Below are 26,574 nucleotides of genomic sequence, written 5' to 3'. Positions count from 1 at the left end.
TGTTGCATAACTAATAGTACACCAAACATAATATTCAGTGACATCATTTGTTCCATGATGGGTCAACTAAAGCAAGATAAATCAAAAGACAAAATGTAGCATATATAGATGATACAAAAGATTAATACCAAATCAAAGGTTTTGTTGATCTGAGACTCCCATGACTACATCTTCAATAGCTAAAGAAGCTAAACCTTGAATGATAATTTTTGAAATGCAAATTAGTGCATAATATAGCAAGCAAAAATAGTTAATAATAGCTACAAAATTTGAAAACTTACATCTAGGACGATGCAAAAGGCATTTACGATTGCGACAACCTTGAAATCGCTCAACGATCTTTGATTCTTCAATATTCACAAGTACATCTCGCTCAATGTAAAATTCTATGACTCATCCAATCATCACCCATTTTGTTCCTCAATCCAGTCTTGATAATGCCCATTGCTGAGAATGCCCTTTCCACTGTTGCGGTTGCAACAGGTAAAATCAATGCTAACTCAACAAGACGGTAAACCAAGGGAAAAGTTGTGTGCATATCAGTTGTAACCATATTTATGGCAAGATGACCAAGGTCATTGCAATTCATCAAATGTGGATCAGCTCTTGCTTCCTAAATGAATGAGTCTAGTTGGTTTCTAAGGACAAAAGCAACTTCATATGTAGAGAAGTCAGCAGCATACATATTAGCAAGATCTACTAGCTTGTCTTCATTATAGTTGGCAAATGAATTCTTGGGATCAAGACAAGCAATGCATCTCAACAATTGAGTAGACCTTTCGGCAAAGTGGTTGTTTAACTCTACAATAAGTTGATCATGCAACACATTGAATATTTCATTTCTGAAATGATGGTTGTAAGTTACCAATTGCCCACCCCAACTCCTTGAACGCCCATTAGCAGTTCTTGTATCTTCCATATTTGGCACTACAATGTTGTATTTGACACAAAAAGTCAGTTACCTCTTTAAAGATCTCACCCCAACCATTATGCCTTATCTTTTGAATATCATCCAATGTGGTTTTAATCAATCCCGCATCACGTGCAATATTCTGATTTTTCAGTTGCAAGCATTGTGACAGATTGTTAGCCTTCCCAATAATGTGATCATAAGATGCAATATGAGAACAAATTCAAAGGACTCCATGTGCTTTATCAATCCCGTGGTTGTGGTTCTTTGTGCAACATTATCTGCATCATTATGTAGATTTTCTAATACCTTTAAAACTGGTTTCCACATCTCAACAAGATGGCACAAGGTTTTATGATGTGATCCCCACTGTGTATCATCGGGTCTTGCAAGGTTAGTTAATTGGTTTTTCCCTTTTCCCACAAGAAGTTCCCCAGCCTCTATTTGACACACTATTTCATCATGTTGCTCTTGGGCCAATTGATCATGTCGTTTACAAGAAGCATTAACAATGTTAACCACCATGCTTGTGTATTCAAAAAAATCCCTTACTGATGAACAACACTTGGCAACAGCAACAACCACTAATTGTAACTCATGGGCAAAACAACGTATATAATGAGCATAAGGATTTTCTTCCAAGATCAATCTTTGCGACCGACAGAATTCCCCTCTCATGTTTGAAGCCCCATCATAACTTTGTCCTCTCAAATTAGACATAGATAAACCAAGAATAGCAAACATACCATCCAAACCTACCTTCAGTGAATTTGATCTTATGTCGGGAACATGCTCAACTGACATGAATCTTTCAATCACCTCCCCTCATTTGTCGAGTTACCTACATAAGACAAAGAGGCATGATTAATTTATAAAAACTTCAAGACAATACACCTAAAAGTCTACAACAACACACACATACAATACGAGGAAAGGTACTAACCTCAAGCACATAGCCATTTGCTCCTTCATAGATGCATCTCTGGACTCATCAACAAGTAAAGCAAATTCCCTATTTCTAGTCTCCTCAATAATGACTTCGGTGGTCTCTTGTGCACAAGCCTTCCAAAAATCCAATTGTATCTCATGTGAAGTTAGTTGATGGTTCACTCCTGCATCCCCAAACAATTTTCCACCTTTGGGTCATTCTTTATGAACAAGTCCATCAACTCTTTAAAGTTAACCTTATTCATTGAGCTAGCAGACTCATCATGACCACGAAAAGCAAGAGGTTGTAGTATAAAAAAATTGACAATACCCAATATAATCAAGAGACGAGCTTTGTATTCTTATTCTTTCTTCTTAGAAGTTGGAACACCTATCAAACACATGTGGCAGATTTTGTCTTTGATTTTGTCTTTGATTTATTATGAGCACTATCATGCTTTCCAACATGCTGATTAAAAACTTTAGGTCCATCCTTCCAAGATTTAAATCCATTTTTCGTGAATGCCTCAATACCATAGTTTTCAGCTCTTGGTTGCTTAAACAGAAAACAATAAAAGCAAAACGCTGCTTTCTTTAATGTTATATTCCAACCAGCCGTGGTGATCATTAAACCAATAATCATGAAAGCTTCCGCCATTTATCCGTTCGTATGATCAGTTGGTTGACATGGACCCATACTAATGTACTCCCTTCTAGGAAGATCTCTAATGTCTGCGTCCAAATCCTCAATTGGTATTCTCTTATCAGGGTATGATTCAATATCATCGGGTTTAAGTTGAGTCGTATAAATAGGGATATTACCAGTTATTCGAGTTGAAGGACCTGTTTCTGCAGTTTCCGTGGTTGGAACTTGGAAAAAAGAGTTCAATGTCTTGTTTTACTAGGGGCATTATCAGTTGTTTGAGTTGAAGGACCAGTTTCTACAGTTTTCATGGTTCAAACTTGGAAAAAAGAGTTCAATGTCTTGTTTCTTTTACTCATCTTGCCTTTCTGTAACATTTATAAGGATCATAATTACTAACTACCTAAATAGGTTTCTACATCTAACAAACAATGGCATCAAGCAACAACAGTGGCATCTAGCAATAAAAATCATCATCAGACAGTTTAACAGTGGCATCTAGAATACAAAACAGGGGCATCAAGCCTCAAGGCATTAAGCAATACCTCTGTGCTGCGGTTCGGCTCCTGGCAAATAACCACCTCACCGGACGCCAAACAGAAAGGATCGAGCACCTCGCGGGACGCCAAGCCTCGCCTGAGTCGCCACCTCCGTGCCTCACCAGACAGAGCAGCAACCCGCAGCTACGCAACCTGACGACGGGATAGAGCAGCAGCCCGCAGTGGTGCAACTCGAAGGGAAGGGGCGGGCAACATACTGGAACAAGGTGGCCGGCAGGTGGCGGCGGCAGGCGGCGCTGGAGCCAGGGACGGCTGTTTCTGGTGGCCTAGGGTTCGTCCAAATCGGGGAAAGCAGAGGCGGCTGGTTGGTTCGCCCGTGCTTCTGTTTGTGCAGGCAGGAAGCACGCAACAAGGCGTCGGGCAGCTGGGATAGCTGGCCTGGGCTTCCTAGGCTTGGAAGTGGGATGTGCCCCAGGCCAAACAATTTTTGAAAAATACTAGTGGTTGGGACGCGCCCCAGGCGCGTCTCTTGAGGCGAGACTGTGCGCACTAATCGTACTGCCGTATTTATTATCGTCTCATATGACTACTATGCATATAGCTTTGTACAAAAATGGATCATGTTTTTCTCAGTCATATGGCAATCGACCTATGCTTCACAAATCAAATGCTTTGAAACTTGAGGATACGAATTTCGAAGGGAAGTTTTGACGCATTTACAAATGGAGTATCCGTTGAACCACAATTTACATAGTAGTGACTAAGTAATTGTTGAACTACAATTTACATAGTACTCATAGTTATTTAATTAAGCTTACCATAGTGTCCACTCAGCACCCAACTTGAATGACCATGAAAACACAGTACTACTCCCTCTGTCCATCTATATAGGGCCTAATGCGTTTTTCAAGACCGCCTTTGACTATTGATAGAACTAATAATTCATGAGATGTATAACATGAAAATTATATCATTGAAAGCTCCTTTCCCGTACGAATTTGACGATATGCTTTATGTAACTTGCATGTCATATATTATTGCTCTAACATTTGGTCAAAGTTACCCTCAAAAACACATTAGGCCCTATATAGATGGAAGGAGGGAGTAACCATATTTGAATCCCAGCACTCAAAAAGACAATGCCATCTTATGTAAGGCAAATAAATTAAGTTCTAATACTTTTGTATTGGCAATAGAAAAGGCAAAGTAACACACCGAATTACATATTAAAGATGGAAAGAGAGAATGTGTATCTCACTGATCCAAATGAAACATGCTAGTGCTACAATATCATACGCACAAAAAATGGGAAAGCAGCAGAATAGGTCAGTGCATTCAAACTATATGCATCAATTCTATTACACGCGACCCCGTCTATCAGAATACCAAGTCACATCACCAGGCAAATGTGTATTATTGCTTCTAGTCAGTAAGACAACAAGACCAACAACTTTGAGTTTGTAAAGAGGAAAAGTAATACTATATGTTAGATAGCTAGACATCTTGCCAAATCATCAACACGCTGCTGAGGGCAAATGATTACTAAATTCAGAGCTACAAAAAAAATTAGCGTCAACAAGACTTTTGCTTAATGAGAGATGTTCTAAATTGCATCAGAACTTGAAGGCACATCAGTACTAATTAGTTCAACAACAAATATCAAGCAGCAGATGACATATTAGATATATAATTTATCTATTCATCAACTACTTAGCAATTAGCGTGATCCTAGAGTAGACGAGCAACATTGTTATAGAGTAGGACATTTTATATTTAAGCCTGGGTCTACAAAATACTTATGGAGGATGGTCACAATGTGTCAACTGAAGTCATAGTAGGATACGGCCAGTCAGTATGTTAAAAACAACAGTGGCATAGACTAAAGCATTGATAATCAAGACATCTCCATGTGCTCAAAGAATTGAGATCTAGAGGGAGAATTCCGTTAGAGACAGTGGGGAACAAGGACAGGAAGATTGCCTACGACGCACGAAACTCCCGATAGGCAAGCGGCCGTGATGGCATTCTACAGGAGTGTTCCAAACTCCTATAAAATAGAAAAACAGAGTGCTTTAGTAGATGAACCATTCAATTTGAGTTCAAAATTGTTACACAGACTCGTGCAAGTTCCCTACTCTAGTGAACATGTAAAATCTAAAAGCCAAACTCTTTGATTGAGAACGTACATGTGCCTCCAGTATTAGTAGTATCAGTGAACGGTGATATTATATACAGAACCAAGAGTGCCTGCTAAAACAAGGGCAAATATACACTATAAAAGGTCTTCCTTGCATGAGTTACTAACACTACACCATGACAACAGTGCTGTCAGACATGAAGTCATGTCTTCTTTTGTATAATCACCCAATAGTTCTATTGCAATGTCTGGGATTCAAACTCTCTGGGTACATAGAAGAGTAGTAATAAAGGCAACAATAAATAGTGATACAATAATTTACTTTCTTTTGACCTTCAATGTTTACTAAAATTATGGTACTTTTTCACTGTCAATAGAAGCAAGTAATTCAGCTAATACTAAATCTAACTTAAAGGACTAACTGTAATTAATTGGCTAGACTGCTCATTGTAATAATTTTTTGCAGCCTTCGACCACAAATCGAGCTTTCTTAATGGTCGCTCTCACTTTAGTTCGACTGGCAAGTCCTTCATGGCTGCTCTCACCTTTTTAGCTGGTGGCCACCAGCTAGATGCACATAGCACAATGAAAAAAGGTAACCAGAGGAGATATCTCAATGATGAACTGAACATGCTATAACCCTGAAACCACAAATAACTCACCATCAGATAACCTAATTCTTAAGCTTCCTATAAAGGGGAAAACTTACTATGTCAGTCCCATACATATAGTCACAACATGTATGCAGCAAATGTACAGATAGGAAAAGGTAGAAGGAAATACAGAGAACACAATGGAACAAAAGAAAGCCATTTTTTCACCTAAAAGTTATTGTCAAATGCAGCAAGAACATGTGTGCATTTTCTTGAAATGTACATATATGAAAAAGGCAAAAAGAATATATATTACACATTGCAGTGACACACAGTCAGTGATCCTCTCGGCTATTGCATGAGTGGAGAAGGCAGCAAACACGACATAGAAGTGACTTAAAAGGCTATCACCATATTAGCATGTAGATCAAAAGTATTGAATAGATTGCAATCTGTTGGGTGGATGGGACGAGCTACACTTACTATCATCTCGAACTGGCCAATAATGCTGAGTGGGCATCAACACCCTTGAAAAGAAATCGCAGTATTTTGGTTTAATCACAAGCTATGATATACTTCTCACTAACTGGCCATGTTGATCCTTCAATGTAGATCTTGTACCTATCACCCAACACAACAAATTCAGTACCAACGACAGAACAAACAAGTCCCTACCTAACTTTTAATGGAAGAAAACAAACCTATGGGTGCATAGACTGGCCAAATATGATTTCTTGTATCCTGCCTTGCTCTCTTTGATCCAATCCTAAATGAGAAGGCAAAAGTAAACACTATAATCAGCCATAGGCATCATCAAAATTATTTTCTTTGGGAAAAGGCTATGTTACAGATTGGAAGGATTAGAAGAATTCTAAAAGCAACAAGATTTGACAAGATATAATAGAATTTTCTACTTGTGAAAATAAATGGAATGTTAACACTCCCTTCAAGTATAACAGAGTGCAGTGCAACGTAAACACAAACAAGTACCTGTTTGTAGATCCGTGTATTTCATTCTTGTTTACTGGAAACATCACACTTGATAAGCTCTTGCCTTATAGTTGCGATCTCTGGATTCCCTTTCCAGTAAGCATAAGGTTCTCTATCTATCCATCTCACCCTCTTATTTCCAGCATTCAAATCCTTCTGCTGCGCATCCCACAGCTTTACATTGATCTAGGCCCTGTAAGTATAATCAACAATGGGTAAACAAAGAACACAATAGCCATCTAACTAAAAATGATTAGCACTTCATTTAATGCACAAGTACTTCCCGATTCCATCATCCTACAATCTTAAGAAGTTGATCCCCACTACTAACAATTTTCTTAACATGCACATTATCCACATCACCATCATGCCGCATCAGCTTTCATGGTCCTGCATCAGCATCATTGCCATATAAGCTATCACGGTCCTGCATTCTGTTTTCCTGCCGTGAATGTGATACTGTGATTTAATTTCTCCTCCATACGCATCCCTTCATCTTCATCTTCTGTAACTGAGCTGTACATGGGTCATACTCATAAATAAATATCCATCCGCTGTAAAATGGATGAACGGTGGAGTCCCATCTCCCTCCAATACATGCTCAAGCGTTCACCCAACGGAGATCTTGCCCTCCATGGATATCTTAGCTGTGCGACCACCACCGCACCACCTACCATACAAGGAGGAGGAGCCTGACATAGACTCTCCATCTCTGCAGTCCTTGAGCGAGACAGGCGAGGACGTGCCGCGATCCCCGGCCGTAACTCCTCGTTATCTAATAACTGGACGGCGTTTGAGCGTCAACTCGCTGGCACCAGAACCAGCCACGCTATGCCCTGAAGATGAACGCCAGGTATATACTACGCCACAGATGAAAACACCCATCTTCCCTCCAATTAAAATCATGCAGGCTCCATAGAAGATGAGGTGGCAGCTACAAGAACGTTGCCCCACTCCATGTTAGACGACCCAGCCGCAACGCCTTCCCCTAGGTCCGGCAGTGCTGCCTTTGGGCTTCTTCAACAGTCCGTCCTTTGGTTTCAGAGAAGATCAGAAGTGGGATTTCAGGCCAACGGGCAGACGGGTGCCTGTGGTGTGGAGTGGACTATGGAGGACGTCACGATGCCACCAAGTTCTAGGGGCGCATCCACACATCATGTGAGCAAGATCATGAAGCCGTCGTAGTTGTCGATTTGGTCGATGGCGGGGGACGTGCCGCGGGTGTCATGGACGCCGATAGCCAACTATCCCTGAATCCACCAGATCAATTGAATCGTCACTGTCAGTCATTCGTCACTCGCCCAGTACTGCAGACGTCGCCAATCGTCGGGTCACTGCATGTCTGGTCGCCGTTGCCGATTGCGTTTGCGTCCAATGTTGTGACTTCTGCTGTTCTGCCCACTGGTGTCCGTAAACGTGCGCTACCAGTCTGATCATCGTCACAACAGGCATCCTCCCGAATACGTACAAGAAGCTTTGATATGTCTGCTTTGCCTATCAGATAGACATCTTCGCTCTGCAAAGTAGTTCAGTTCAGTTCACTCTCAGAAAATGGGAAATCATCTACAGATGCACAAATAGTTTCGCTTGACAAGCCAACTGGGCATCCTCTCCCGAAGTATTCGGTAAATTATTACTCCTGTTATCTATACTCACACAAACATTTTATTCAGTATATTTCTTATGTGATAAGTGAACTCACAAGGGCACATGTAGTTTTATCAGTGTGCTTCTTTCTTATGAGATCTGAACTCAAGAATTCAGTGAGCATGAACAGCTACTATTTTCTTCAACGATTTGCTAATTAAGATACCCCTCCTTGCTATGATTCATTTCATTTTTATCTTGCACAAGTAAACTGATCTTACCTGGTATTTCTTACCAGGGTAATTACTTTGATCTTTCAGGACTTTATATTTTCTGGAACTTGCTTTGGTTGCGACACCACCCATGCATTGCATTGAAGTTGACTAAACTACAGATGGCTGTTTTGTTCAAAGCATTATCTTCCTTTTTCAGTGCAAGAAAATAGGGAGAAGCTATACAATACAAATTTAGTCCCGAACTTTCCGCCAGCAGAACAGATTATAGAGGTTACCTTGGCAGGCAATAGATGGATGTGATGTTGAGCACCTTGGATGGTGGGCATCCTCCTTCAGGAGATGGAATTGGAGCGGCTTCTCCTCTCCATGAAACATGCACAAAAGCTGATGGCACCCATCACATAGGGAGATGAAGAAAACCAGACGGTCTCGGTTTCCACGGGCAAAGATGCTTCACGAACCTTGCAGCAGAGAAGAGAGGGCGCTTCACGAACCGAGCACCAACTCCAAATCAAAAATACAGAGAGGGAAGTGATGGAGAGGGCACCTTGTCCGTGACGTCGGCACTTGGGTTAGCGCTGCAGAGAGCACCCTCGTCACGCGGCTTAAACCTAAATCGGGGCGCTCATGCCGCCGTGGCCGTGGATCCCGATCTGCTTCTCGATCTGGGCGGAAGGGGAGGCAAGGAGGTCGCCTGGTGGTCGAGAGGAGAGAAGGGGTGGGGCGCAGGCTGTGATTGAAGTCGCTGGTGGCGGCGGCGGTGACGGCTGTGGGGGTGGCGGCGGCAAACGAGGGAGAGGAGAAGAATTTAGGGAACGGGGTGCGGGGTGAGGACGAGAGAGATGGGTCGGTCCTCGCGGGGTCCAGTGTCTACGTGGCCATCGCGAGAGGGCGCTCCTTACGCGACTGTTAATGGGTTGTATAGGCCAAGAAAAAAATCCTACGCCCCATGCAGTGGCCTGGGCTGCCTGGGGCGTAGCTCCGCCCATGCATACGAGCGCAGGGACCTCGACCGGAAGTCCTTATAGTCATTGCCACTCGAGCCGGTCACTGTCGTCACACAAGCAAGCTTCAATCGTCTCGGAGAACACCTAATTCATCTCCATCGTGCTCTGCACCCTTCAGTAATTTCTCTGTTGCCAGATACCCTCTGTAGTCGTCGGCTGCATCACCACCAAACCGCCCGTGGCCATCGTCCTCAAGTCTGGCACTACCCAGCCTGTTGTTCCGGTGAGCATCTCCATACGTTCGATCTCTTTCCGACTGCCGAGATTAGATTGCCCATTTTTTTATTACCAAAACATATTGCTTTAAGTTGTGGCCACCCGCCGTTGTGGACATCCGCTGTTTAGACATAGCAGCGAACTAATTCCAGCCAATCTTATCACGCCACATGGCACCCACATGGCAGCAGGTGCAACACAGTTTTGCAGATTTTAGCATAATTTTTGTTTGGCTATAACTTGAGATCCGTAAATCCAAATTCATCAATTATTTTTCCTACGAACCCATATTGATCAGGAGAACATGGTAGAAACAAAATTCCACACTTTTGCGCTATTTAAATTTGGATTCATTCAAATTTAAAATTTACATTCCGGAGGCCATATCTTTTAAACCATTGATCCAATTTAATTGATTCCTTTTGCATTGTGATCTTCTTAGCTTGTAGGTTATATTTACCTACTAATATGTTTCTGTCATTGGAGTTTTATTTGAATTCTTTGCTGTTGAATGTGAGTATGGTTTATTTATCGATGCCTTCGTTGAACGTATAGATTGTTCGGACGGCGAAGGGAACCAGATTTAAGTGTTAGAGTACTTCAGCAACTTTCAAGGCAAGTTGCACTATTGATTATAGTGAATTCTATATTTCGGTTATACATGTGCAGTTGTTGTGTGATGATATGTTTGGTTGATCGTTATATTCTGTGTTGTCATATTCGTGGATTGTTTGTAGTATGTGATGTTGTGATTAGCTTGCTATGGTAGACGCGGGTATGGTGTCGAGTGATTCATGAAAGTGGTGAGTATTTATAGTTGTAGGCTCTGGGCTTTTTACCAGGTGAATGCGTCCCTGGCAGAGCGCTCTATTGTCCCTAGAGAATGCGCCACTGACGGAGCGCACTTGAGGCGAGGTGTAGTTTTTGGAACTTAAATCAGATGAATGCGTCCATGGCAGAGTGCTCTATGGTTCCTAAAGAATGCGCCACTGACAGAGCGCACTTGAGAGACTTCTGAAGTTCTTGTCATGTTAACTTAGGATCTTTGGGATTATCATGGGCGGATACATTAGAGGGGTTGTAATTCCAGTTAGTGGAGGTGGGTGAAGACATTCTTCTACAAACCAACTCGAGTGTTCTGTTGTCATACCTTGCTTGTAAATGTAGGTTTGCTATATCATTGTGTGTGATTTGCCATTACATTCAATGTATTGACCCTTGTGGCTACAACTTAACATGTGCGGGGTTTTCAGATGATCAATGACATACAGTAGGGTCGTGAGTCTTCACTCAGCTTTTTGCCAGTGGGCATTCATGGGACTCATGTTTACTTATTGATAGGGGCGAGGGTCCCGATCTTTCGATGAGATGATGGATATCGCTTTGGTGGAAGTCGACTTCGACGATCCGACTACGAACGTGCGAGGACGTCGCGCCTTAGCAATCGCTAAACCAACTCCGAGAGGTTATTGACCACGCCGGAGCACGATCAACCTGACCACAAGGGTCTGTTTCCTGCGAGCAAACGAAGAACAAGCAAGAAACTAAGATTGCAATCTGGATATTGCGAATATAAGATGAAAGCTTTATTGATCAAGGTGGGGTTCTGTGACGCCTTTGTCTGGTCGTTGAACATAAACGAAGTACGCGAAGTTGCAGCTATGGCGAACTTTTAATCTAAACAAAACCCCAAAGTCTAAACGATGCCCTAAGGGCTGTATATATGGAGGAAGAGGGGGGAATTTCGTGGCCCTTGGTGGAGGAGTCCGAAATCAACCCTATCTCTTGTTTCCCCACACATACGGACTCTAAAAATAGCCTATACTTATGTATTTCGAAATTACATGGGCCTGGCCCAATAATAAGGTGACGCAGCACCTAAAATAGCCTCGGGACGAAATTTATGAAGTGGCATCTTGTATATTTCGTCCAAGGCTTCATGCACCCATTATGGTGGCTTCAAAATCCTGAAATCATCACTTGTAACTCCATTCTTGTTCCCCTTGCGCATGCCATCATCTCCATGCTTGTTCTTGCTCCAATGTTCATCCTTCTTCAAGCTAGGCCCTTCATTTGTAAGCAAAACAAATGTATCCAATTTAGGCAGCATCATATTCTCATGAACATTAGAATCATTACCAAGAAACAAAAGTACCTGGTAATTTAGTTGGCGTGCACGAGCTCTAGTAATTGGTCCAGTATGTATAGCAGCAGGGGCTGTGGGTGTAACAATTGTATTGATGTCCTCATCATCCTCCCCTTCTTGAAATGAAGTCGTCCTCGACGGAAGTTCATCTTCCTCACCCAAATAAGGCTTCAAATCTGCAATGTTAAAAGTGGGACTAACCCCAAAATCTGCAGGCAGCTCAAGTTTATATGCATTATCATTTATTTTCTCTAACACCTTAAAGGGACCATCAGCACGTGGCATTAGCTTTGATTTGCGCAAATCAGGAAATCTATCCTTACGCAAATGTAACCAAACAAGATCTCCAGGTGCAAACACAACATGTTTTCTACCCTTATCTCCAGCAAGTTTATATTTGGCATTCATACGCTCAATGTTTTCCTTAGTTAACTCATGCATTTTTAAAATCAATTCAGCACGTTGTTTAGCATCAAAATTAACCTTCTCCGAAGATGGAAGAGGCAACAAATCAATAGGTGCATGAGGTAGGAAACCATACACAACTTCAAAAGGGCACATCTTAGTAGTAGAATGCAATGAACGATTATAAGCAAATTCAATATGAGGCAAGCATTCCTCCCACATTTTCTTATTACTCTTCAAAACAGCCCTAAGCATAGTAGACAATGTTCTATTGACTACTTCAGTTTGGCCATCAGTTTGGGGGTGACAAGTAGTACTAAAAAGCAGTTTAGTCCCCAACTTAGCCCATAAACATCTCCAAAAGTGGCTAAGAAATTTAGTATCACGATCTGAAACAATAGTATTTGGCACACCATGCAAGCGAATAATTTCACGAAAGAACAAATCAGCAACATTAACAGCATCATCACTTTTATGACATGGTATAAAGTGTGCCATTTTCGAGAATCTATCCACGACAACAAATATGCTATCCCTCCTGATAGAGGCGAGGGTCCCGATCTTTCGATGAGATGATAACTATCATTTTGGTGGAGACGACTTTGACAATCCGACTACAAACATGCACGACATTGCGCCTTAGCAATCGCTAAACCAATCTCCTGAGGTTACTGACGATGCTGGAAGCACGGTCAGCCTGACCACGAAGGTCTATTCCTGCAAGCAATCGAAGAACGAGCAAGAATATGATAAAGCAATCTGAATATTGCAAATATATATGAAGTATTGATAATGGTGGGGATCCGTAAGCGGTCTTGGTCTGGTCGTTGGACACAAACGAAGTACACGAAGTTGCAATGGCTAACTTTTAATTAAACAAATCCCAAGGAAAAGCTACTAGATGGATCTACTTATATAGGAGCAAGGGGTGGCGGCCAAGGAGGTGGGAGGACGTCCCAAGGCAGCCTAAAACTAAATCTAGGTCGTACAAGGCCAATGGGCCCAAGTGGAGGTGATGTAACACCTTTGGACTTGTAGTTTGACTCGGATTCTGCTGCAGCATCAGATTGTTTCGTCCACAACTCAACGCTTCGGACGAATTTGAAGGTGATTCCAATTGGGTTGGAAAGTGCACGAAATCTAGTTTCCAACAAAAAAAGAATCACCCAATTCGAAGTCCGTATGAAAAACTTGTGTGCGTTTTGAGTCAGGTATGTCTGTGCAGTCCGAATCTGAATCCAGAACGTGAGAGACTTGGACTCTATCTTCTCTTGGGCCAAAAGTGACGTGAGAGAACTTTTTGGACAGCAAATAAACATCTCTTTCTTCCTTATCTTCATATGTGGATTGTACAAATGTCCCATACACCTGCAATTAGACAAAACACAAAAGTGTGTGAAGTATTTTTGTTCTGGATAACATAAATAGATTATTGAATAGTTTGGACTAGAAATCACCTGACAAATATGCATATATGCAATATTTTTGGTCATATCCAAGGTAGTCATGTCCTCATCAGCCTCGGGACGAAATTTATGAAGTGGCATCTTGTATATTTCGTCCAAGGCTTCATGCACCCATTATGGTGGCTTCAAAGTCCTGAAATCATCACTTGTAACTCCGTTCTTGTTCCCCTTGCGCATGGCATCATCTCCATGCTTGTTCTTGCTCCAATGTTCATCCTTCTCCAAGCTAGGCCCTTCATTTGTAAGCAAAACAAATGTATCCAATTTAGGCAGCATCATATTCTCATGAACATTAGAATCATTACCAAGAAACGAAAGTACCTGGTAATTTAGTTGGCGTGCACGAGCTCTAGTAATTGGTCCAGTATGTATAGCAGCAGGGGCTGTGGGTGTAACAATTGTATTGATGTCCTCATCATCCTCCCCTTCTTGAAATGAAGTCGTCCTCGACGAAAGTTCATCTTCCTCACCCAAATAAGGCTTCAAATCTGCAATGTTAAAAGTGGGACTAACCCCAAAATCTGCAGGCAGCTCAAGTTTATATGCATTATCATTTATTTTCTCTAACACCTTAAAGGGACCATCAGCACGTGGCATTAGCTTTCATTTGCGCAAATCAGGAAATCTATCCTTACGCAAATGTAACCAAACAAGATCTCCAGGTGCAAACACAACATGTTTTCTACCCTTATCTCCAGCAAGTTTATATTTAGCATTCATACGCTCAATGTTTTCCTTAGTTAACTCATGCATTTTTAAAATCAATTCAGCACGTTGTTTAGCATCAAAATTAACCTTCTCCGACGATGGAAGAGGCAACAAATCAATAGGTGCACGAGGTAGGAAACCATACACAACTTCAAAAGGGCACATCTTAGTAGTAGAATGCAATGAACGATTATAAGCAAATTCAATATGAGGCAAGCATTCCTCCCACATTTTCTTATTATTCTTCAAAACAGCCCTAAGCATAGTAGACAACGTTCTATTGACTACTTCAGTTTGTCCATCAGTTTGGGGGTGACAAGTAGTACTAAAAAGCAGTTTAGTCCCCAACTTAGCCCATAAACATCTCCAAAAGTGGCTAAGAAATTTAGTATCACGATCTGAAACAATAGTATTTGGCACACCATGCAAGCGAATGATTTCACGAAAGACCAAATCAGCAACATTAACAGCATCATCGCTTTTATGACATGGTATAAAGTGTGCCATTTTCGAGAATCTATCCACGACAACAAATATGCTATCCCTCCCCTTCTTTGTTCGAGGTAAACCTAAAACAAAGTCCATAGATATATCCTCCCAAGGAACACTAGGTACAGGCAAAGGCATATATAAACCATGAGGATTGAGTCGTGACTTAGCTTTTTGACATGTAGTGCATCGAGCAATAAAACGCTCAACATCCCGTCTCATCTTTGGCCAAAAGAAATGTGTAGCAAGTACGTCCTCCGTCTTCTTCACGCCAAAATGTCCCATTAATCCTCCTCCATGCGCTTCCTGCAACAACAAAAGACGAACGGAACTAGCTGGAATGCATAGCTTGTTAGCACGAAACACAAATCCATCGTTAACGACAAACTTGTTCCACATTCTTCCTTCTTTACAATTCTGCATTACATCTTTAAAATCAGCATCATGCACATATTGATCTTTGATGGTCTCCAAACCAAATGTTTTGAAGTCAAGTTGTGAAAGCATAGTATAGCGACGAGACAATGCATCAGCAATAACATTTTCTTTTCCCTTCTTGTGTTTAATGACATAAGGGAAAGTCTCAATGAATTCAACCCATTTAGCATGTCTACGATTCAGTTTAGCTTGACTTTTAATATGTTTCAAAGATTCATGATCAGAATGTATAACAAATTCTTTGGGCCATAAATAATGTTGCCATGTTTCTAAAGTCCGAACAAGAGCATATAATTCTTTATCATAAGTAGAATAATTCAGACTAGGCCCACTCAATTTTTCAGAAAAGTATGCAACAGGTTTGCCATCTTGTAATAACACACCTCCTAATCCAATTCCACTAGCATCACATTCAAGCTCAAAAGTCTTATTAAAATCAGGAAGTTGGAGTAAAGGAGCATGTGTCAACTTATCTTTCAATACCGTGAAGGCTTCTTCCTGTGCGGTACCCCAAACAAAAGGCACATCCTTCTTTGTAAGCTCGTTGAGAGGTGCAGCAATGGTGCTGAAATCTCTCACAAACGCCTATAGAATCCAGCGAGGCCAAGAAAACTCCTCACTTGTGTAACCGTTTTGGGCTGCGGCCAACTCTCAATAGCTTCAATCTTGGCTTTATCAACTTCAATTCCCTGTGGAGTAACAACATAGCCAAGAAAAGATACTCGGTCGGTGCAAAAGGTGCACTTCCCAAGGTTACCAAACAAACGTGCATCACGTAGAGCAATAAAAACAGCACGTAAATGTTCCAAATGTTCTTCCAAAGATCTGCTATAAATCAGTATATCATCAAAATAGACTACCACAAATCGTCCAATGAAAGCACGTAAAACTTCGTTCATTAGTCTCATGAAAGTACTAGGCACATTAGTTAACCCAAAAGGCATGACTAACCACTCATATAATCCAAACTTAGTTTTAAATGCTGTTTTCCATTCATCTCCCAATTTCATACGAATTTGATGGTATCCACTACGCAAATCAACTTTGGAGAATATTGTAGAGCCACTCAATTCATCAAGCATATCATCTAGCCTAGGAATAGGATGACGATAACGAATAGTAATATTATTAATGCCTCTACAATCAACACACATACGTGATGTACCATCCTTTTTCGGCACTAGAATAATAGGAACAGCACAAGGACTAAGGGATTCGCGTATATAACCTTTGTCGAGCAGCTCTTGTACTTGACGCATAATCTCCTTCGTCTCCTCTGGATTGGTACGGTATGGTAGTGAAGCACCGGGAATTAAGTCAATTTGATGCTCAATCCCTCGAATAGGCGGTAATCCCGGTGGCACGTCTTGTGGAAAGACGTCAGCGAACTCCTGCAAAATGTTAGTGACAGCAGGAGACAAAGAGGAAGGCACGTCCTCGAATGAAAATAATGCCTCTTTGCACACAAAAGCATAGCAAACAGATTTGCTGAAATCTAGCTCATCAATATCAGATTTGGTGGCAAATAAACATGCACTTTTCAATTTAATTTCAGAAGCAACACTAGATGGTTTATTATTAGGCTTCATTTGTTGCTCAAATTCTTTTGCCACAATCTGATTTTCACTCTTATTCGTCTCCTGTTTTGCTTTATTAGCTCTATTAATATCATCTTTCAAAATGGAATCAGGAGTCATAGGAAGCAAAGTAATATTTTTATCCTTATGAACAAGAGTAGAGTGATTGTTTCTACCATGGTGTACAGAATTTTTATCAAATTGCCATGGTCTACCAAGTAATAAGGAACATGCTTGCATAGGTACCACATCACAATCAACATAATCAGCATATGTAGAGATACTAAAATGCACACGAACAGTACGTGTTACCTTAACCTTGCCGCTGTTGTTGAACCATTGGATGTAGTAAGGATGTGGATGTGGTCTTGTGGTGAGAGAAAGCTTCTCCACCATCTCCATGCTAGCCAAGTTGTTGCAGCTCCCTCCGTCTATGATGACGCGCACAGAACGTTCCTTCACAACTCCCTTGGTATGGAACAAATTGTGCCTCTGATTTTGCTCAGCTTGTGTGACCTGCACACTCAAAACACGTTGAGCAACTAAACATTCATACCTGTCAGCGTCTTCAGGAGCCATGTATTGCGTCTCATGATCAGAATCATCTCCACCATGTTCTTCACGTGTAATAAGAGCCAATGTCTCCTCATCATAGTCACTAGCGGACTCATATCCTGATAGAGGCAAAGGTGTCCCGTCTTTCGATGAGATGATGGATATCGCTTTGGTGGAAGTCGACTTTGACGATCCGACTACGAACGTGCGAGGACGTCGCGCCTTAGCAATCGCTAAACCAACTCCGAGAGGTTATTGACCACGCCGGAGCACGATCAACCTGACCACGAGGGTCTGTTTCCTGCGAGCAAACGAAGAACAAGCAAGAAACTGAGATTGCAATCTGGATATTGCGAATATAAGATGAAAGCTTTATTGATCAAGGTGGGGTTCTGTGACGCCTTTGTCTGGTCGTTGAACACAAACGAAGTACGCGAAGTTGCAGCTATGGCGAACTTTTAATCTAAACAAAACCCAAAGTCTAAACGATGCCCTAAGGGCTGTATATATGGAGGAAGAGGGGGGAATTTCGTGGCCCTTGGTGGAGGAGTCCGAAATCAACCCTATCTCGTGTTTCCCCACACATACGGACTCAAAAAATAGCCTATACTTATGTATTTCGAAATTACATGGGCCTGACCCAATAATAAGGTGACGCAGCACCTAAAATAGCCTCGGGACGAAATTTATGAAGTGGCATCTTGTATATTTCGTCCAAGGCTTCATGCACCCATTATGGTGGCTTTAAAGTCCTGAAATCATCACTTGTAACTCTGTTCTTGTTTCCCTTGCGCATGCCATCATCTCCATGCTTGTTCTTGCTCCAATGTTCATCCTTCTCCAAGCTAGGCCCTTCATTTGTAAGCAAAACAAATGTATCCAATTTAGGCAGCATCATATTCTCATGAACATTAGAATCATTACCAAGAAACGAAAGTACCTGGTAATTTAGTTGGCGTGCACGAGCTCTAGTAATTGGTCCAGTATGTATAGCAGCAGGGGCTGTGGGTGTAACAATTGTATTGATGTCCTCATCATCCTCCCCTTCTTGAAATGAAGTCGTCCTCGACGGAAGTTCATCTTCCTCACCCAAATAAGGCTTCAAATCTGCAATGTTAAAAGTGGGACTAACCCCAAAATCTGCAGGCAGCTCAAGTTTATATGCATTATCATTTATTTTCTCTAACACCTTAAAGGGACCATCAGCACGTGGCATTAGCTTTGATTTGCGCAAATCAGGAAATCTATCCTTACGCAAATGTAACCAAACAAGATCTCCAGGTGCAAACACAACATGTTTTCTACCCTTGTCTCCAGCAAGTTTATATTTAGCATTCATACGCTCAATGTTTTCCTTAGTTAACTCATGCATTTTTAAAATCAATTCAGCACGTTGTTTAGCATCAAAATTAACCTTCTCCGACGATGGAAGAGGCAACAAATCAATAGGTGCACGAGGTAGGAAACCATACACAACTTCAAAAGGGCACATCTTAGTAGTAGAATGCAATGAACGATTATAAGCAAATTCAATATGAGGCAAGCATTCCTCCCACATTTTCTTATTATTCTTCAAAACAGCCCTAAGCATAGTAGACAACGTTCTATTGACTACTTCAGTTTGTCCATCAGTTTGGGGGTGACAAGTAGTACTAAAAAGCAGTTTAGTCCCCAACTTAGCCCATAAACATCTCCAAAAGTGGCTAAGAAATTTAGTATCACGATCTGAAACAATAGTATTTGGCACACCATGCAAGTGAATAATGTCACGAAAGAACAAATCAGCAACATTAACAGCATCATCGCTTTTATGACATGGTATAAAGTGTGCCATTTTCGAGAATCTATCCACGACAACAAATATGCTATCCCTCCCCTTCTTTGTTCGAGGTAAACCTAAAACAAAGTCCATAGATATATCCTCCCAAGGAACACTAGGTACAGGCAAAGGCATATATAAACCATGAGGATTGAGTCGTGACTTAGCTTTTTGACATGTAGTGCATCGAGCAATAAAACGCTCAACATCCCGTCTCATCTTTGGCCAAAAGAAATGTGTAGCAAGTACGTCCTCCGTCTTCTTCACGCCAAAATGTCCCATTAATCCTCCTCCATGCGCTTCCTGCAACAACAAAAGACGAACGGAGCTAGCTGGAATGCATAGCTTGTTAGCACGAAACACAAATCCATCATTAACGACAAACTTGTTCCACATTCTTCCTTCTTTACAATTCTGCATTACATCTTTAAAATCAGCATCATGCACATATTGATCTTTGATGGTCTCCAAACCAATGTCTCCTCATCATAGTCACTAGCGGACTCATATCCACCATCCGCAGTAGCAATCATCACACGCGGAGATTTGCATTCCCTCGCATAATGACCTCCTCCCTTACAATGACGACAAATAATATCACTTGTGTTCCCTGTTGATGCCATGGAAGAAGAAGAACGCTGTGCAGGCCCCGCAGGTGCGCTCTTGGCAGATAATGGTGGTTGTGCCTGTTTTCTTGTATCACGGCTGGAGGTGGCACCGGATGGAGGTGCTGGTGCAGTTGAAGTAGAAGATGCACGTGGTGTCCATGATGAAGATCGGCCTGCAGAAAAGTTAGTTCGCCCCAATGCTTGTCGATCCTGCACTTCACGTTCAGCTTTACAAGCAAGATGGAATAAACGAGTGATATTAGTATACTCCTTATAGTCTAGAATGGTCTGAATCTCTCTATTTAATCCACCCAGAAAACGTGCAAGCATAGCTTCATTCTCCTCAACAATACCACATCTAATCATGCCAGTTTGTAATTCCTGATAATATTCTTCTACAGAATTTTTCCCTTGTCTTAAACGCTGCAATTTTGGAAGCAATTCACGTTGATAATATGGTGGAACCCAACGCGTACGCATAGCAGTTTTCAAAGCAGCCCAAGTAGTTGGAATAGGATATAATCTACAATGTTCAGACCACCATACACATGCAAAACTAGTGAAAGCACAAACAGCAGCAGCAACTCGTCTCTCCTCAGGATATTGTAAACATGTAAATCGTTGTTCAGTTTCTAACTCCCAAGTAAGATATATATCAGGAATATATCTACCCTCAAATGGTGGAATATTCAATTTCAGTTTAGGAATATGGACATCATCTCGTACCTGAGGTGGTGGTGCAGGCCTACCATTACGAATATATACCTGAGGTCGACCTGCTGGTGGTGGTACAGGTGGCTGCACGTAGTGTTGATTTTGATCAACCTCATCCTCATAGTCTCCCACATAATCATCCTCCTCCGCATCAGCAGCAGGAGCCACAGAAGTATCAACAGCAGCACCAACAATTTGGCCAAACGCAAGAGGAACACGGCTTGCTCGGCGGAGGTCTGCTTCGCGACGTGGAGGTAGTCGTTGTTGTTGTTGTTGTTGGAGAGGTGCGTTAGCTGCAGCGGGTGGTGGTGGTGGAAGACGCGCGAGCAATTCATTAAACTTGTTATCGAGCTTTGTTTCGAACGTCTTCTCAAAGCCAGTGATCTTCTCCATGGCCTCTTCAAAATTGTTCAGCACATCTTGCACCTGTTCAGTCATCATTTGCTGAAACTTATCATGAAGCTCCTTGTTCGATAAATTCTCCCAGTCAATCTCGTCGGCTTGTGATCCTGGCATGGTTAGCAGCAATAGAAACACACAAGAATATGATCCTACAGACTACGAACAAGTGGTGGTGGTGGGTGTCACAAATCCGTCAAGAAAATCTCAAATTCTTACCAGTTCTTACCCAGCAGCAGGCGGTGATCGGCAACCGTTGTAGTCAAAAACTCTCAAAGCTTGGATAGAGCGATTACCAGGGAGAGTCAAACACACGACGTAGATGTATGTGGAGCTGGGAAGGCTTATAATATGGTAGCAAAAAGGGTCAGCAATAATCAATTCAGAGATGCAAAGTTGAATAAACGCTCAACGACGGTACTGTGCTGGTCCTAGGCTAGACTATGCTAGAGACGCGAGCCTAGAACACTAACAAAATCACGGCGCGGCACGTAAACAAGGGAAAAGCACACTCTGGAATTTTTTTTCGCTCTTTTTTTTTGCGCTCTTTTTTTTTGCGCTGCTTTTTTTTTCGAAAAATCACTATAATGGCGAGTGTCTCAAAACTCTTCTTAGCTCAAACTGACAGGATGGGCACGAAATTTTTTTTTGACCAATTTTTTTTTTGACTGCCCGGACCCAAAAACTGGAAACGGGTCAAAAAAAACTTCCTATAATGGCACCTGTCTCAAAACACTCAGAAACACCTAAAAATAGGATAGCCAGAAATTTTTTCGAAAAACGCGTTTTCGAAAAATTTTGGGCCTAAACGGAGCGTGGCTACCCGACTCTTTTTTTTTTTCGAAACCTACTCCGGCAAGGAAACACGAATCGGAATCTAGATGGATCTCGAAAACAAACCTAATATGACAAGAACTCGGATTGGTGGTGGATATATGGTGGTAGATGGCAGCGGTGGTGGTATATGACAGCTGTGGTGGTATATGGATACGGATTCGAAGCGGTGGCGGATAAGCGGTGGTGGTAGATGGCAGGGGTGATGATGATGGTGCGGCGGCGGCGTGACAACTTATGACCAGAACTCGAAACTCTAAAAGACTAGACTCTAAGACCAGCAACTAGACACGACGATGCAACCGCAAATTCAACAAAGCAAAACCCTAAAAAGATTATGCAAAGGCTCAGATTGGTTCGGATATGATGAACTAACCCTAATTTTTTTTGTGGCTTTTTTGTGGACTATAGGTATGAAGAACAGACTCGATCTAAACTACGAAAAACTGTAAAATCTCACCGAGCAACCTGGAAATCTGATACCACTTGATAGGGGCGAGGGTCCCGATCTTTCGATGAGATGATGGATATCGCTTTGGTGGAAGTCGACTTCGACGATCCGACTACGAACGTGCGAGGACGTCGCGCCTTAGCAATCGCTAAACCAACTCCGAGAGGTTATTGACCACGCCGGAGCACGATCAACCTGACCACAAGGGTCTGTTTCCTGCGAGCAAACGAAGAACAAGCAAGAAACTAAGATTGCAATCTGGATATTGCGAATATAAGATGAAAGCTTTATTGATCAAGGTGGGGTTCTGTGACGCCTTTGTCTGGTCGTTGAACACAAACGAAGTACGCGAAGTTGCAGCTATGGCGAACTTTTAATCTAAACAAAACCCCAAAGTCTAAACGATGCCCTAAGGGCTGTATATATGGAGGAAGAGGGGGGAATTTCGTGGCCCTTGGTGGAGGAGTCCGAAATCAACCCTATCTCTTGTTTCCCCACACATACGGACTCTAAAAATAGCCTATACTTATGTATTTCGAAATTACATGGGCCTGGCCCAATAATAAGGTGACGCAGCACCTAAAATAGCCTCAGGACGAAATTTATGAAGTGGCATCTTGTATATTTCGTCCAAGGCTTCATGCACCCATTATGGTGGCTTCAAAGTCCTGAAATCATCACTTGTAACTCCGTTCTTGTTCCCCTTGCGCATGCCATCATCTCCATGCTTGTTCTTGCTCCAATGTTCATCCTTCTCCAAGCTAGGCCCTTCATTTGTAAGCAAAACAAATGTATCCAATTTAGGCAGCATCATATTCTCATGAACATTAGAATCATTACCAAGAAACGAAATGATAGAGGCAAAGGTGTCCCGTCTTTCGATGAGATGGTGGATTTCGCTTTGGTGGAAGTCGACTTTGACGATCCGACTACGAACGTGCGAGGACGTCGCGCCTTAGCAATCGCTAAACCAACTCCGAGAGGTTATTGACCACGCCGGAGCACGATCAACCTGACCACGAGGGTCTGTTTCCTGCGAGCAAACGAAGAACAAGCAAGAAACTGAGATTGCAATCTGGATATTGCGAATATAAGATGAAAGCTTTATTGATCAAGGTGGGGTTCTGTGACGCCTTTGTCTGGTCGTTGAACACAAACGAAGTACGCGAAGTTGCAGCTATGGCGAACTTTTAATCTAAACAAAACCCAAAGTCTAAACGATGCCCTAAGGGCTGTATATATGGAGGAAGAGGGGGAAATTTCGTGGCCCTTGGTGGAGGGGTCCGAAATCAACCCTATCTCTTGTTTCCCCACACATACAGACTCTAAAAATAGCCTATACTTATGTATTTCGAAATTACATGGGCCTGGCCCAATAATAAGGTGACGCAGCACCTAAAATAGCCTCGGGACGAAATTTATGAAGTGGCATCTTGTATATTTCGTCCAAGGCTTCATGCACCCATTATGGTGGCTTCAAAGTCCTGAAATCATCACTTGTAACTCCATTCTTGTTCCCCTTGCGCATGCCATCATCTCCATGCTTGTTCTTGCTCCAATGTTCATCCTTCTCCAAGCTAGGCCCTTCATTTGTAAGCAAAACAAATGTATCCAATTTAGGCAGCATCATATTCTCATGAACATTAGAATCATTACCAAGAAACGAAAGTACCTGGTAATTTAGTTGGCGTGCACGAGCTCTAGTAATTGGTCCAGTATGTATAGCAGCAGGGGCTGTGGGTGTAACAATTGTATTGATGTCCTCATCACTTATGCTACATTTCGGTTGTTATTATTGACTAAGGCTAGCTCTGTGCTACACAGTTTGTAACACTTTATAAATTCTGGATCATACGTTGTAGTAAATGATGCACTTGTTATTCAGATATTCATATGTACTGTGTGTGCTAGCGAATCGATCCAGAGACTAGCATGGTAAGTGCGGAGACATCTAATCTTATAAGGTTCGGGTCGTTACACAAATTTGAAATTCTTATCAGTTCTTACCCAGCAGCAGGCGGTGATCAGAAACCGTTGTAGTAAAAACTCTCAAAGCTTGGATAAGTGATTGCCAGGTGGTGTCAAATGTACGGAGTAGTAGTATGTGGAGCTGGGAAGGCTTATGATATGGTAGCAAAAATGTCAGCCATAATCAATTTAGAGATGCAAAGTTGAATAAACTCTCAACGACGGTATTGTGCTGGTCCTAGGCTAGACCGTGCTAGAGACGCGAGCCTAGAACACTAACAAAATCACGGTGCTGCACGTAAACAAAGGAGGAGCACACTCTGAATTTTTTATCTTTTTTGCCTCTTTGCTTTTACTCCGCAACAAGTTTTTTCAAAAAAGTCTACAAATGGTCTAAAAACTGCCTAGCCAGAATTTTCCAGACTTGGTTTTAAAAAAAACTGGAACTATTTTTATTCTGCGGGCGGCACAGAAATTGGGGAGTCCGACTTGGTCACGACTCGTAGTATGGCGTGATCTGGAACTCGAAAACAAAGGAACAAATACTAGACTCAGACTAGGGCCGGTGGTGTAGATGAGTTTGGTGCACTCAGACTTCTGGCAGATATGTCGGGGTGGTGGAACACGGACTGGTGACAAATCAGCAATGGAGGTGGACTCGGATTGGCGTGATGGCGGTGGATAAGTATGGGAGGTGACTCGTATGCGCAACGAATATGCGATGGTCGTATATGGCAGCGGTTATGACGATAGTGCGGCGGCGGTGTGACAACTCACGAACAAAACTCGACACTCTAATGGACTAGACCCGAAGGCCAGCAACTACACACGACGATGCAATCGCAAATTCAAAAAAGCAAAATACTGAAAAGACTATGCAAAGGCTCATATTAGTTTGAATATGATGAACTAACCCTATTTTTTGTTTTTTTGTGGACTGTAGGTATGAAGAACAGATGCAATCTAGACTACGAAAACTGGTAAAATCTCACCGAGCAACCTGGAAATCTAATACCACTTGATAGAGGCAAAGGTGTCCCGTCTTTCGATGAGATGGTGATTATCATTTTCGGAGAAGTAGACTTTGACAATCCGACTACGAACATGCGAGGACGTTGCGCCTTAGCAATCACTAAACCAACTCCGAGAGGTTATTGACCATGCCGGAGCACGATCAACCTGACCACGAGGGTTGAATTCCTGCAAGCAAACAAAGAACAAGAAAATGAGATTGCAATCTGGATAATGTGAATATAAGAGGAAAGCTCTATTCATCAAGGTGGGGTTCTGTGACGTCTTGGTCTGGTCGTTGAACACAAACGAAGTACAAGAAGTTGCAGCTATGGCGAACTTTAATCTAAACAAAACCAAAGTCAAAACGACACCCTAAGGGCTTTATATATGGAGGAAGAGGGAGGGAATTTCGTGACCCCTTAGAGGATGGGTTCAAAACCAACCCTAACTCTGTTTCCCCGCACATACGGACTCTAAAAACAATCTATACTGAAGTATTTCAAAATTACAAGGGCCTGGCCTAATAATAAGGTGATGCGGCACCTATAATAGCCTCTGGATGAAATTTATGAAGTAGCATCTTGTATATTTCGTCCAAGCCTTCAAGCACTCATTGCGGAGGCTTCAAAGTCCTAAAATCATCACTTGAAACTTCGTTCTTGTTCCCCTTGCGCATGACATGATCTCCAAACCTTGTGCTTCTCCTTTCTTCTCAATCTTGCTCATCCTCCTTTGAACCTGAACCCTTCTCTCTCTCTCTCTCTCTCTCTCTCTTTCTCCCTCCCTCCCTCCCTCCATCCCTCTCTCTCTATATATATGTGTGTGTGTGTGTGTTTATGTGTGTGTGTGTGTGATTCGTAAGATCTAGTATTGTATAACTATGTGAATTATTCAGTTTCAGAATTCTTTACTTGTGTACTGTGATGGCTGTATGAACATTTAATTTCTAGTTCCTATGTCCCTAGGTACTTGTGATATATATGTGTTTGTGAAGTGAAGCTTTCTGTTCCAATACCATAGTCTTTCCTCTGCTATACATTAGCTATATATATATATAGGGATTGACTATTCATCACCCTGGGTGAGGAATAGTTATTCTTGAACCCCCCCCCCTCTATTTTAACGTCAATGCACCGTAATTTTATGTTCGTAATTTTTGTCTTATTTCAGATGTAAAAAGAGATTGTAAGACAATATATAATCGCCGTAAAAAATATTTTATGTTACATAAAATTAC

The 26,574-nt window shown here is 42.0% G+C and overlaps 1 long non-coding RNA gene across 2 annotated transcripts; it reads right to left on the bottom strand.

The window, feature by feature from the left end:
- On the bottom strand, nucleotides 1–9,481 carry LOC119342046. Of its 2 annotated transcripts, XR_005165364.1 has the most exons (12): nucleotides 9,071–9,481; nucleotides 8,799–8,984; nucleotides 6,701–8,216; nucleotides 6,412–6,476; nucleotides 6,194–6,331; nucleotides 5,663–5,758; nucleotides 5,167–5,227; nucleotides 3,026–5,027; nucleotides 1,854–2,022; nucleotides 1,670–1,751; nucleotides 282–465; nucleotides 1–194 (listed from the first exon to the last, which is right to left on the bottom strand). It is a non-coding gene; the product is annotated as an uncharacterized LOC119342046 (long non-coding RNA). The 2 variants fall into 2 exon arrangements; XR_005165363.1 differs by lacking the exons at nucleotides 1–194; nucleotides 282–465; nucleotides 1,670–1,751; ... (1 more) ...; nucleotides 3,026–5,027; nucleotides 5,167–5,227 and having other exon boundaries at nucleotides 5,307–5,758; nucleotides 9,071–9,416.
- Nucleotides 9,482–26,574: the final 17,093 nt, after the last annotated feature.

The sequence above is a fragment of the Triticum dicoccoides genome, chromosome 7B (assembly GCF_002162155.2).
Source record: "Triticum dicoccoides isolate Atlit2015 ecotype Zavitan chromosome 7B, WEW_v2.0, whole genome shotgun sequence".
NCBI lineage: Eukaryota > Viridiplantae > Streptophyta > Magnoliopsida > Poales > Poaceae > Triticum > Triticum dicoccoides.
This window is presented reverse-complemented; position numbering and strand designations above follow the sequence as displayed.